A 13,346-nucleotide genomic window follows, 5' to 3' on the forward strand; every position below is an offset into this window, starting at 1 on the left:
CAGTACTGAGAAGAGTTTCTGTGTTGGTTGTAATATTTTCCAACATTAACATGTGAGGCAGTTTGCAATTAACACTCTGTGGGTGACACTTCAAACTATGATGGAAAACTAACTCATATAATTTGCTCATCCTTTGTGATAAGCTTTGACAAAATTGTAGATCAAAATTCTTTTCTTATTCCTTCTGTAGCACTGGACATCAGCTGTGAAATATTTTGTTATGGAGAATAATGGAAATTCTCTTACTATTTTTCTTCCTCTCTGCTATGTTTATTGTTTTTATTTACTATCATTCTGGAAGCAACCATGGCATCATCTCCAGCCACTTTAGCTCTGTGGTCAGTGCAATATACCACTCTGTGGATATCTCACTGTTGTACTCCAACATCCTCTGGTATGGCAATAAAAAGTTGTATAATTACTATAAATTATGGTAGTACCTGAAACGAGCTATAGTTGCTCTGAAATAATCGCAAATTCATAAAATGTTCAGCACAGCTGAGTGGGAGAAAAACAGTATGAGAACAGTCTTTATTCTTCATGTCACAAAAAAATCCTTTCTTATTTTGTTTGGTGCTGTTATTAGAATTTATTGTGTGAGATTGCATGCTGGAGATGGTGGTGGAGGGTATGAACTGGGAAGACTTCATCTTACCATACCCAAGTATTTGTTGGGCTGATTTCAGTTACAATATTTTCAAACCCTGTTTTGCATACTGATAGAAAGCCATGTAATGAGAATAATTGGACTGAAGTTACATGAAAGAAATTAAACTGTAGGTACTGACAAAGAAAATCAATGTTTGCTAGGACAGAAGGTACAGAACTTCAAACAAAAGTAACAGAGGATTAAAATAGTATTTGCAATAGAGAATAAAATACACACAAAGCATAAAAATATTTATTGGAAAAGAAATTCCACAGTTCAGCTACTATGTGTATTAAGTAATGCGCACATAAATTAATTGTGTGGTGGAATTTCTTTTCCTTATACAAATAAGTGATAACATGGAGAAGCCTCATTAAAAAAAAAAAATATTTATTTTCATCTACAAAAAATTGCTTACCCTTTTGCATTTGAAGTTTTACATGTTGTTGTTGTTTTTGTTTTCAGTCCAAAGACTAGTTTAAGCTTTCCATATTAGTCTACCTTTGCAAACATCTTCATTTCCAACTACTGTAACCTACACTCATTTGAACCTAATTACTGTATTCATCTCTTGCTCTCCTCCTACACTTTTTGCCCCCCATACTTCCCTCTAATATATTGACAGTTCTTTGATGTCTCAGAATGTGTCCTGCCTCCTCTCTTATCTCCCCAGTTCAGTACAGTACCTCCTCATTTGTTATGAAATCTATCCATCTAATCTTCAGCATTCATCTGTAGCACCACATTTTAAAAGCTTCCATTCCCTTCCTTTCTGGATTGTTGATCATCCACATTTCACTCATGTAAGAGACACTGCACTATAGACAAAGAAAACTCAGAAAATCTTCCTAACCTTTAAATTTATATTTGATGTTAAAAGATTTCTGTTTTTCAGAAACGATTTTCTTGCTGCTGCTGCCGCTGCCAGTCTGCATTTTAATATCCTCTATACTTGGGCTATCACCATTTATTTTGCTGCATAAATAACAAAACTCATCTACTACTTTTAGTGTTTTCATTTCCTAATCTGATTCTGTATGTTGGCCTGAAACTGCCAAGAGAGGTGTGCAACCATATTATTAAAATAATTAACTGGATTTTACAAAATCTGAGTAGTCACAAACAAACAGGTACTAGTTGTTTTTTCGTGCATTTATTCCAAATGACATGTTTCAGGCTCTGCCCATTTGATTTCCTGGTGTAAAAATATTAAAAAATAATTAGTTATACATTTTTAAAACACCAAATGTTAACAAAAAAGTGAAAAATCAGAACCAGTACATACCATTTCATAGCAAAAATAACTTTGAAAGCTTGTTCCTTACTCATACATTCATGGACTAAAGGGTGTAGCATATAATTTAAACTTGTGAAATGGCAATTTAGGTCATGAGTAGGACTGTGAAAACCACTACTTCAGTGCACTCACACTTGCTATGTAAACCACGTGGTGCAAGAGGGCACCACCTAATGTCATTACCACTGTGCAAACACCGATATGTTCACTAAAAATTAAAACAGTAACAAACAACAACTAAAAGTACATGCTGGGTGCCTGCACATAGACACATTAAAAACATGTGGCAGTAGTACAAAGTACACAAAAGCACATTACAAAATTGTTGAAAAAAATTTTGTCTTGGAAAGGCATGACTTGTCGAAGATTACAAAAGGATTTGTTTAGATTTGCAATTACACTTCTTGACTATTCATCAGACATAAAATCTTAAGACATTTGCCCCATCCTGTGGTTTATTATTGCAGCTATCCATATGCCAAAATGTTTACTGCCCATTAAAACAGCAAAATACAACAACAAAAATACATTTAGTGCGCCTGCATGTAAGCACAATAAAAGAAGCATCACTGTAGTACATGGACACAAGATTGTACCTTTCAATATATTAAAATATTTATTTAACTAAAAAGGATAATGTGTCAAAATTACACAGAAAAATTTTTCTTGATTCACTGATTAGAGTATTGCAGAGGGAAGGGACTGTACATTTCAACATTTAATTTTTTCTTTTTTGTAGAGATAAGAAGATAACATGTGCTCATTACAAAAAGACTTGGTTTGATTTACCAGGGCACTTCCTGACTAAACATCAAACATGGAAACTGAAGACTTTTCTTCTTGAACCATTGATGAACCTAATTAATGTGGCATTCACTAACCACTGTAGGGAACAAAAAATGGTAAAGGGAAAGGTGGTTGTCTATATACCCAACTTCAGAAAAGTGATTACAGAAGTTGTCATAGTTTTTATGTGCCTCTCTCAACAAATTGTCAAAAACACTAAAAAAAACCATTTCCTACTATTACTGATTTGCCCATTGATTAGCAGTTCTGGAGCCACTTAACTCAATGCATTCCAATTCCTCCAAGATGTCCATATTGTTTCCCTTCCCCTCTGTGTGCAGAATTGTCATGCTACTTTCTAGTTCTGCTAGTGTATGGCTGCTATCTTTTAAATGGGAGCCTAATGCACTGCTTGCATACCCATGTTCTTTAAACCTCATTTTCAAGACTCGCCTAGTTTGTCCCACGTAAAAACATTCACATGATTTGCACTTTAGTTTATAAACTACTGTGGGTGTGGGTCTCACAAAATTTTTTTGCACAGGTTCCAGACTGTGCCCCAACAACCTGCCCAAATTGTTAACCATTTGTAATCCAACCTGAGCATTAAACTTTTTGTACAAACTTGTGGTCTCTTGTGAAAATGGTCCAAAAAACATTAAAGCAATGTGTGTTACTTTTTCCCTATATTCCATTTTGCCTGGTGCAACCTTAGCAAAAACTTTTTCACCTAGCTTCCTAATATTGGCTTCATTGTACCCATCTCAGAGACCGATCTGCACAATTGTCCCGATTTCCTTATTTATCGCATACTTGTTTAAATCAAACTTTGGTAATCTAGGGAACATAGACAGAAAAAACGACTTTTTTTGGTTTCCAGGATGGCAAGAAACTATCGGGATGATAAAATCTCATGCTGTTGATTTCCAAAAAATACCCAGTTGGACCTTTGAACTATTTTTTGGATTCCAACAGCATCAGACCTTATCATCCCGATATATTCTTGCCATCCTGAAAACAAAAAAAGTCGTTTCTTCTATGTTCCAAAGGTTATGCCAAATAAGGAAATCAGGACAACTGCACAGATCAGTCTCTCAAATGCATACAATGAAGCCAATATTAGGAAACTTAGTGAAAAAGTTTTTGCTAAGGAATTTAGAGAAAAAGTAAAATACATTGTGTTAATGTTTTTTGGACCATTTTCACAGAAGACCACAAGTTTGTACAAAAAGTTTAATGCTCAGGTTGGATTACAAATGGTTAACAATTTGAGCAGGTTGTTGGGGCACAGTCTGGAACCTGTGCAAAAAAAGTTTTGTAAGACCCACACCCACAGTAGTTTACAACTAAAGTGCAAATCATGTGAACATTTTTACGTGGGACAAACCAGGCGAGTCTTGAAAATGAGGTTTAAAGAATATGGGTATGCAAGCAGTGCGTTAGGCTCCCATTTAAAAGATAGCAGCCATACACTAGTAGAACTAGAAAGTAGCATGACAATTCTGCACACAGAGGGGAAGGGAAACAATTTGGCATCTTGGAGGAATTGGAATGCATTGAGTCAAGTGGCTCCAGAACTGCTAATCAACGGGCAAATCAGTAATAGTAGGAAATGGTTTTTTTAGTGTTTTTGACAATTTGTTGTGAAGGCACATAAAAACTATGACAACTTCTGTAATCACTTTTCTGAAGTTGGGTATATAGACAACCACATTTCCCTTTACTATTTTTTTGCCCTGCAGTATTTGTTTCAGGAAGAAAAGTCTTTGGTTTCCATGTTTGACATGTATTCAGGAAGAGCATTGGCAAATCAAACAAGTCCTTTTGTAATTATGCTGTATTACCTTTTTAATACAAAAAAGATAAAACATTGAAATATACCCTTTTAAGATAAATAAATATTTTAATGTGTTGAAAAATAAAATCTTGTGCCCATAAACTACAGTGATGATTCTTTATAGTGCTTACATGCAGGCACACTACATGTATTTTTGTTGTTATGTTTCAGTTTCAATGGGCAATAAACATTTTGGAATATGGATAGCCGCAATAATAAACCACAGAATGAGAGAAATGTCGTAAGATTTTATGTCTGATGAATAGTCAAGAAGCGTAATTGCAAATTTAAACAAATCCTTTTTTAATCTTTGATAAGTCATGCCTTTCCAAGTCAAATTTTTTAACAATTTTGTAATGTACTTTGTACTACTTCCATGTGTGTTTTAATGTGCGTATGTGCAGGCATATAACATGAACTTTTAGTTGTTATTTATGTGCAAGCACTCTGTAGTAGCAGTTTTTTGTAGCCCTTTTCATGACAAAGGCCTTTGTACAGTCTCAGCTTGATTGTGGGTACATGGTGTATGGGCTTGTAAGCCCCTCCTTAAAAAATAAGTCACTTTTTGAAACTTCATGGCAGATTAAAACTTTGTTTCAGATTGGGACTCAAATCTTCAACCTTTTCATCTCATGAGCATTTACTCCACTTACTGAGCGATCAGCTGACACTCTGCTGCAGAGTGAAAAATTCATTCTGGATTGTCACGTCTTACTCACCAGGCCCCATCCCTTCTACTCGTACAACACAAATAGGTTCCTAAGTACACTGAGGCACATCGATTGTCTTGGTGTATGGTTGTATTTGCTGGCTGGTGATGTGCACATCACTGGTTCAATTCCTGGTTTTGGCAATTCTTTATTGTGTAACATTTGTGATTTCTGGAAGATTCTGGGACTTAATCATCTATGGAATACTGTAATTTGCTAAAACAATGTGTGTAAATATAACTAAGAGCACACACTCCTGAGGTTACCAATTCAGCTCTGTCTTCACTTTAATGTGCCCACAAAATGTGCTTTCATTGTGAAATGTTAGTTCTTGTTGATAACCTTACTCTCATAATGGATATTTGATTCTCTGTTGTACATGACAGTAAACCGATTTAGATTTGACTAGACTCCTTATTTTGTGACCCATTGTTAATTTTTCCTTTTAAAAGAAAAAAAGAAAGATCTCTTTCTTTCTAGCTTTGCATTCTGTCAGTTTATGTATGGCTGCAATATCATATACTGTGGCTTCAGTCCATTGCTCATGTTCAGCATCTGCTAGTCTCTGTGGTTCTCTGAAAATCTTGCACCAAGGCAAATTAATAATGTGATAATTTGCCCCAACGTGTCACAACTTCTACATGACACTGAAAGAACACTATATACATTGGCGTGCAAAAGTAACTTTCACTTGATGTGTCGCTTCCAAGTAACATAGCTTGATGAAACCTGGACCATACATAGGACGAGAGATCACCAAGGACAGCAGTGCATGCTCTGCAGTGCACTCCCACGCAGTCCGCAAGGTGGGTAAGGAATTCTTGGGCTAGGACATTCCATCCCTCTACCAGTGCAGTTGACAAGTGCTAGATGGTTGTTATTGCATGTGGACATGCTGCAATACATCTCCAATGCATTTTACGTGCGTTCCGTGGGATTTAAGTTGGGGGAAACTGACAGGCAAAGCCATTTCCTGAATATCTTCTTGTCACAAGAGCTTCTTCACCTGTGCTGTTCGATGGAGTTGCACATTCTTGCCCATGAAAAGGAAGACAGGGCAGAATGCACACCTGAAAAGACACACTTGAGGAAGGAGTGCAGTGTCACAGTAATACTGAACAGTGAGTGTACTATGTCCAAAGATTTTTGAGATCAGTACACCAATACAACATTGCGCGTCCTTGTACCATAACACATGGCTCATCAAAACAATCGTGTACGACAATGCTGGATGTACTGTCATATTGCTACAGGCGGACACTGCTCTCAGCTACATTGACGAACATGATTGTTCTGGTGGTCCAGCTGTTAAGCTGTGGGAAGGCATTATGTTGCATGGAAATACTGACCTCCAAATCTTTGAGCATGGTACAATCACTGGTCTGTGTTGTTGCGACACTGTGCTCCTTCCCAGTGTGCATCTTTTCCAGGATGCATGTGGCCATGACTTCAGCAAAGATGGAAGTGCTCTTGTATCAAGAGGTTATTTGGCAAATGGACTGACCTGCCCATTCTCCCAACCTGAATCTCGTTAAGAATTTGTGGGATGTGTTGAAGAGACATACTGCAGCACATCCACATGCATCAATCATTGTCCAGCAGTTATCAGGAGGAGTGGAACACACTACTACATGAACTCCTTACCAACCTCATGGCCAGAATGGGAGCATGTTGCAGAGCATGCATTACCATCTGTGGTGGTCACACATGCTATTTTTGTCTTCTAATAAAAGTGTAATTTCTATTCCTCTCTTTAGTAACTTACATGTTCCATAGATTATTTAAATGATTCTTTTATCGGAATGATAATGTTTTCTTAACTGGTTACCAGTTTGTAAGTAGAAATTCCCTTACTGAAGGAGTTGCCCAAGAGAAATGATTGTAGTTGGATTAAAACTTGCTTTGTTAGCTGTCAGAGGTTCTATGCATTGGGCAAATAATCAATAATTTTTGTTGCTGTGTACTGAACTCCTTTCTGAGCCACTTATAGCTTCAGTAATGGGTAATGTTGTAGGTATGGCAATCACTGTTCTTCTCAAATTGTGATGGATTAATTATGATGAATTTCACTAGTGAATATATGGATTGTGACCGCGTAGTTAAAATGCTTAGGCCGGTATTACACTATCAAATTTCTTTGTCACATATCTTTGTCAAAGATATTTGATGGTGTAATAGGAACTTTGTCAAATGTTGTCCAATATTTGATCAAATCTAGGGCCTCGCTGTAGATTTGATCAAAGAAGTCGCTTGTCTTCTGTTCACTGCAATGTGACATGTTACCACATGGAGCGCTAGCATCGTTGCAGCGTTCTGTCGTCTGTAGTGTTTTTATAAGCATTGCCGGTAAATACAATTGGTGTGCGCCGACAACTACAAAATTAATAGGGATGTATGAAGCTGATGAGGTGCTTTACAGCGTGAGGCACCCTGAATACAAAAATAGATTAAGAAGATTGGTGACCTGACTTGACTTGACCTGACCTAACTTAACCTAACCTAACCTAACCTAACCTTCTCCTGTAGCAAGGAATTGGAGTGTTACAGTTAGCCTGTCTTCTGAAGATGTAACAGTTCCTAAGTGAATATTGTGCTTTGTGATATGAGGATACGCTTCACTGAGCACATACAGAAATGTATGCTCATCCATTCTTAAGTAACTGATGTATGACTTGACGTCTTCCACTGTAAGCTCACGTAACAAGTTTTGTTGAATGCTTTTATCGTGTCGTCGTAAAACCCACGGCTTCACCCAGATTAGATTAGCTTTTCGTTCTACAGATCTGTGCTGAGGAGATCCTCGTGGATGTGAAACATGTCAATATTTTTAAAATCTGAAATAACAATACTAATAGTATGAATAAATACAATACGTCATATGTTTCTATTAAAAATTTTGTCACTGGAGTAGGAGTAAGTCTTTCAGGCTCCTTTTAAACTGATCTTTATTTGTAAATAAACTTTTTATGTTTGCTGGCAAATTATTGAAGCTGAGTGTTCCTGTGTAGTGGACCCCTTTTTGAAGCAAAGTAAGGGCTTTTAAGTCCTTGTGCAGATCATTTTTGTTCCTGGTATTGTATGTATGAACTGAGTTGTTTGTTGGAAAAAGAGATATATTATTTAGGACAAATTTCATTAAGGAGTAAATATACTGAGAGGCAGTGGTTAGTATACCCAGTTCTTTGAAGAGGTTTCTACATGACATCCGTGAATTTACTCCACAAATAATACGTATTACACGCTTTTGGACTCTGAAAACTTTTGTTTTGACTTGAAGATTTACCCCAAAATATTATACTATATGACATTATGGAATGAAAGCAGGCAAAGTATGCAAGCTTTTTCATTTTTATGTTGCCTATGTCTGCTAACACTCGAATTGCAAATACAGATTTGTTAAGGCGTTTCTGCAGTTCTGTGGTGTACTCCTCCCAACTGAATTTATTATCAAGTTGTAATCCCAGGAATTTAAGAGTGTCAACCTCGTATGTATGGTTCCTTTTGTTCCCCCACTTCTTTTCCGCATGTGCACACAATGCAATTGCGTTACATGGAACTGCTGTGGTTAATAACAAGTTGTTGTCAGCCATCTTGAACTTTGACGAAAAATTTGATGACAGTGTAATACCCCTTCTAGCGCTACGTCAAAGATCTTTGTCAAATATATGTGACGGAATATTTGATCACATCTTTGATCAAATCTTTGACAAAGAAATTTGATAGTGTAATACCGGCCTTAGCTCCATGATGAGGTACCTGCCTGATGTGTGTGGATGAACTCCACTTATTATTCTTACTTCTTGCTTTTGTGCAGTCAGTACTTGCTTTCTAAGTGTACCCCAGAAAATTATTCCAGACATCATTGAGTGGAAAAAAATGTACAATATGTCTGGAAATTAATTTGTTTGTTTCTAAGGTTAGCAGTTATACAAAGAGCAAAAGTAGCTTTACTTGTTTTTTGTGTGTGTGTGTGTGTGTGTGTGTGTGTGTGTGTGTGTGTGTGTGTGTGTGTGTGTGTGTGTGTTCAATATTTAGGGAGAGTCCATTTTCTGATAACCACTTTATAATTCTATGGAAACAGTATTCATGATCTCGTGCTGCTTTCTTTGTCGTAGGATTTATAGCACTAAAATCGTTTGCAAAAAGTACCAATTCTGCTTGTTGAATGTTAAGTGGAAGGTCATTAACACATCAGGAAAAGCAGGTCCAAAACTGAACCGTGTGGAACTCTGTAGTTTCTCCCCGGCCGCTGAAACTTTCTACCCTATCAGCATTGTTTGAATTATTCAGCACAACTTTTTGCATTCTGTTTGTGAAGTATGATTCAGATCAGCTGTGCATAAACCTTGAGTTTTCTGAGAGAGTAACGTATTCTACACAATCAAATGACTTGGAGAGATTGCAAAAAATACCCGTTGGCGGCAATTTTTTTTTCTTTTTTTTTTTAATTTAAGGCTTTTACTGTTCAATTAGCGAATGTATAAATAGAATACTCAGTCAGGCAACCATTGTGGAATCCAAAGTGTGATATGCTAAGTAAATTGTTTCTACTTCAGTGTGAGACCACTCTTGAGTACATTACTACTCTATTGAATACTTTGGAAAGTGATGTCAATAAGGAAACTGCATGATAATTGTTTAGGTCTGTCCTGTCACCTTTCTTTTGAAGAGGTTTAGCAATAGCATATTTTGACTTACCTGGAAAAATTCCCTGTTCCAGGGATACATTAAATATATCACTAAGGACCTTATTTATTATTAAGTTGGAACAACTTTTCAGATTTCTGTTTGAAATCCTATCAACACCACATGAGCATTTGTTTCTAGAACTTTTATAATTCTTATTTATGGATTCTTCCGTCAGTTCTTCATGAAATATTTCCATATTTAAGGTTAATTAATAAATACATTAAACTGTTTTTGTTGTAATGTATTGGAACAAAAATGGTTTACATGTTTTATAATTCTATAAATTTCAGTGAGAAAGTTGGTGCTACTTCTAGTTTCTTAAAGTTTTGTGGAATGAAATTTTAATGTATTCTCTTGCTTCTACAATTGAACCATTTAATCCTATTTTTGCTGCTACAATTAGAAAGCAGTTGTTGAAAGTACGAGCTCTGTTACTTGGCAGTGACACATCATATGAAAATTACTTTGATCCTTAAGCTTTCTGCACTAGTGTGTTTCTTTTTGCAGGTCACATTCACTAAAACTTCAACATCGCTATTCTTGTGTACATACATTAGTAAAAAATAGTTCTTTGCAGTACCACTGTACTTTTTGTAGTTCTTTGTCATTACCATTAACTACTACTATTAAAACACGACTGGATTTTTTTGAAAACAAGTTCAGCTTGTTGAGTATGAAAACAGTATTCCTTGTTACAGAAATTGTATATTAAAACCTTTTGTAAACACCTACTGACACTCAGTGTTTCAGGAAATCTCTTGATTTTTTAAAAATTGACTGCTATATTTTAACAAAAAAAGATGATTTTATATCAATCCATAATCACAGATGCACCATGTGATGACTAAAACAGCTCATAGCCATAGCTGGTTTGATCCACATTATTGAAACTTTAATCAGACAAATTGTATTGCTGTTTTATTTCAACTGAAAAAGTCATAAAGGCAATAAAATTAAGAAAAATTAATATTGACACACTATAAGAAGTTGTAGAATGCATCAAGGTGCCAAACCTTTGTTTCACAGTCCTGTGTTACCTATTTTTTGCGCACAGGAAACTATACATCCAGACAACAAAACTTCTATGAACAGAAAATTTTGCAAATGGTGCCCCACTGGGAGAAATATGTGAGGGAACTTATGTTGAAACCTAGCTAAGTGGAACTTAGCATGTGTAGATATTTGTCTGTTGTCCAATGCATTAATTATCTTGTGAAATAATTTGTGTGTGTTACTTTTTATTCCAGCCTCATAGCTCTATAAATGTGGTTTTGAAGGACATACTCTGTTTCCTTATGACTTTTGCCATCCAAATATTTTTCTATACACATAGTGTTTACTGTTTTGAAAGGAAGTTGGAGCTGAACTGAAGAATAAAAATAGACAAGTGGTGAGATCAGTAGTTTTTAATTCATTTCAGTTACATGTGACAGAAACTGTTTTAAATTAGCGAAGTTTTAGGCATCGACTCCAATGGACAACTGGTGTGGTTACAACACTAAGAAATCTGAAAACAATGGGCATTGAGATACTCAACATCATAGCTACAGATTATGGAGAATATCCTAAGTATGTCTGCTCAAGTTCTAAAAGACTTGTGTGATCTTTGTTTTATTATGGAATGTAGGTAACAAGGCAGTTGTACCTGAAAGTGATCAACTCAATGCAGATACATTTGGCAGGTATCTGGAGTCATTAGAATCAGTTCCATTTTTAGTCTCAGTGAGCTGTCAGTTGCCACCTGGTAGTGATTCCTCGTCTTAAGCATATGGTAGCTTGTCTGCTCTGCAGTTACCTGTCATTCATAGTACTGCTCATGTTGAGTTGAGCCTAGTTTTACAAATTATCCATTGGCAGTGAAGCCATTGCAGATTCATACAAATGGTGCAGATCAAATGACACTTCTTAAGCAGCAGTAAAGACTTTTGTTGCTATTTTTGAGGCCACCTATAGTTTTCCCAGATACAGAAGAATGTAGAAAGAATTATACTGTACTAGAGAGCAGCGAAAGTGGCAGCTCAGAGAAGTAGATGAGTTCTCCTACCCTTTGTCCTTCCTCAGTTTGTAAGTGCCAGCAAAAAACCCCTTGCCTGGTCGGCTTAGTCTGTGACTCTAAGCTCACATTGTTGCCATAGTGTAATTTATCTCAGTGATGCTGTCGAAGTAACATCAGAAGGCACAGTGCTGTTGGCACAGCTTTGCAACTTTGTTGCTGTCAATCATTCATTTACGTATGATAATGGTCTAGGCCAAAGCAATGAATTAAAATTTTTACCAGCACTGGTACAAATTTTAATTCATTGCTTTGACCTACATCATAATAGCAGGTAAAATTGAGACTCTGTATATCACAGGAATACCAAAAAGAAACAGCCACGGAGTTCCAACAGCATCCACTATGGATAAATTCGTTCATATGATTAATATTCACTTATGTGTTCAGTATGGAAGTCCTGCATGTTTGCAAAGAGAGCAGAGTTTTTCCATGATGTGGTATTGCTGTTTTTGTTTTCAAGTTAAGATGACTGAATTCCAAGACACACAGAACCAAGTAAAAGGACTTCCATACACGGTATATGTTTTTCTTTGTGACCTTAAAGAAAATGCCAGAAGGTGAAATTTTATTGGTGCTGTAGGTTGCAACAACGAAGGTGTGTGGTGCTTCTCTACAAACCGTACAGATAATATTTGCGAGAGCCTGTGCATTGGCTGTGGCCAAGAAGTGAATTTTCAGTCTCCGAGGAAAGATATTTGTGAAAGAACTGTCACTGGTTTGGATAATTTCCAAACAGAGGTTTTCATTGTACTGTATTGAAATTTTATGACCGTGGCACATATCCTACTATGCAAAGGTTTACAGACGTTTCATACAACAAGATTGCTTTCACAGGGGACTGACATTCGGTTGGAACAATTCCAAAACCTCTGGGATTCAGGTACAGAAAATGTGATGATGGAAGATGCACACTGATGATGATAGCTTTTGTGTGTGTGTGTGTGTGTGTGTGTGTGTGTGTGTGTGTGGCCAGGGCAGCTTTTCTGAGCAATATCCACATCAGAAAAGAAAATCCTCACTCTATTATTCATCTCAATGAGATCTGGCTCAGGCAAAATGACACAAGGAAGCACATCTGGCGGGATTCAAATTGCAGTGGCAGTTTTTAACTGCCAGCTGGCAAAGGAAACAGACTTATTGTCTGTCATGCAGGATCTTCTGACTATGGCTTTATCAGAAGTCTGAAGCTGTTATTTACATTGCGCAAATTCAGCATTGTATTTAAAAATTGATTGTTAGATTTATTATGTGGATTAGAAGGGGGTTGTGTGATAGTCATATAAAGAAAAAATGAGAAATTTCCTAATTCAAATATGAAGAAG

General features: G+C 36.4%; 1 protein-coding gene across 1 annotated transcript in view; it reads left to right on the forward strand.

Annotated features, from left to right (window-relative positions):
* Positions 1–13,346, forward strand: part of LOC126470110 (acetyl-CoA acetyltransferase, cytosolic-like) — an 83,587-nt gene that overhangs the window by 13,704 nt on the left and 56,537 nt on the right. The gene's annotated exons all lie outside the window — the stretch shown is intronic.

The sequence above is a fragment of the Schistocerca serialis genome, chromosome 3, assembly GCF_023864345.2.
Source record: "Schistocerca serialis cubense isolate TAMUIC-IGC-003099 chromosome 3, iqSchSeri2.2, whole genome shotgun sequence".
Lineage (NCBI taxonomy): Eukaryota > Metazoa > Arthropoda > Insecta > Orthoptera > Acrididae > Schistocerca > Schistocerca serialis.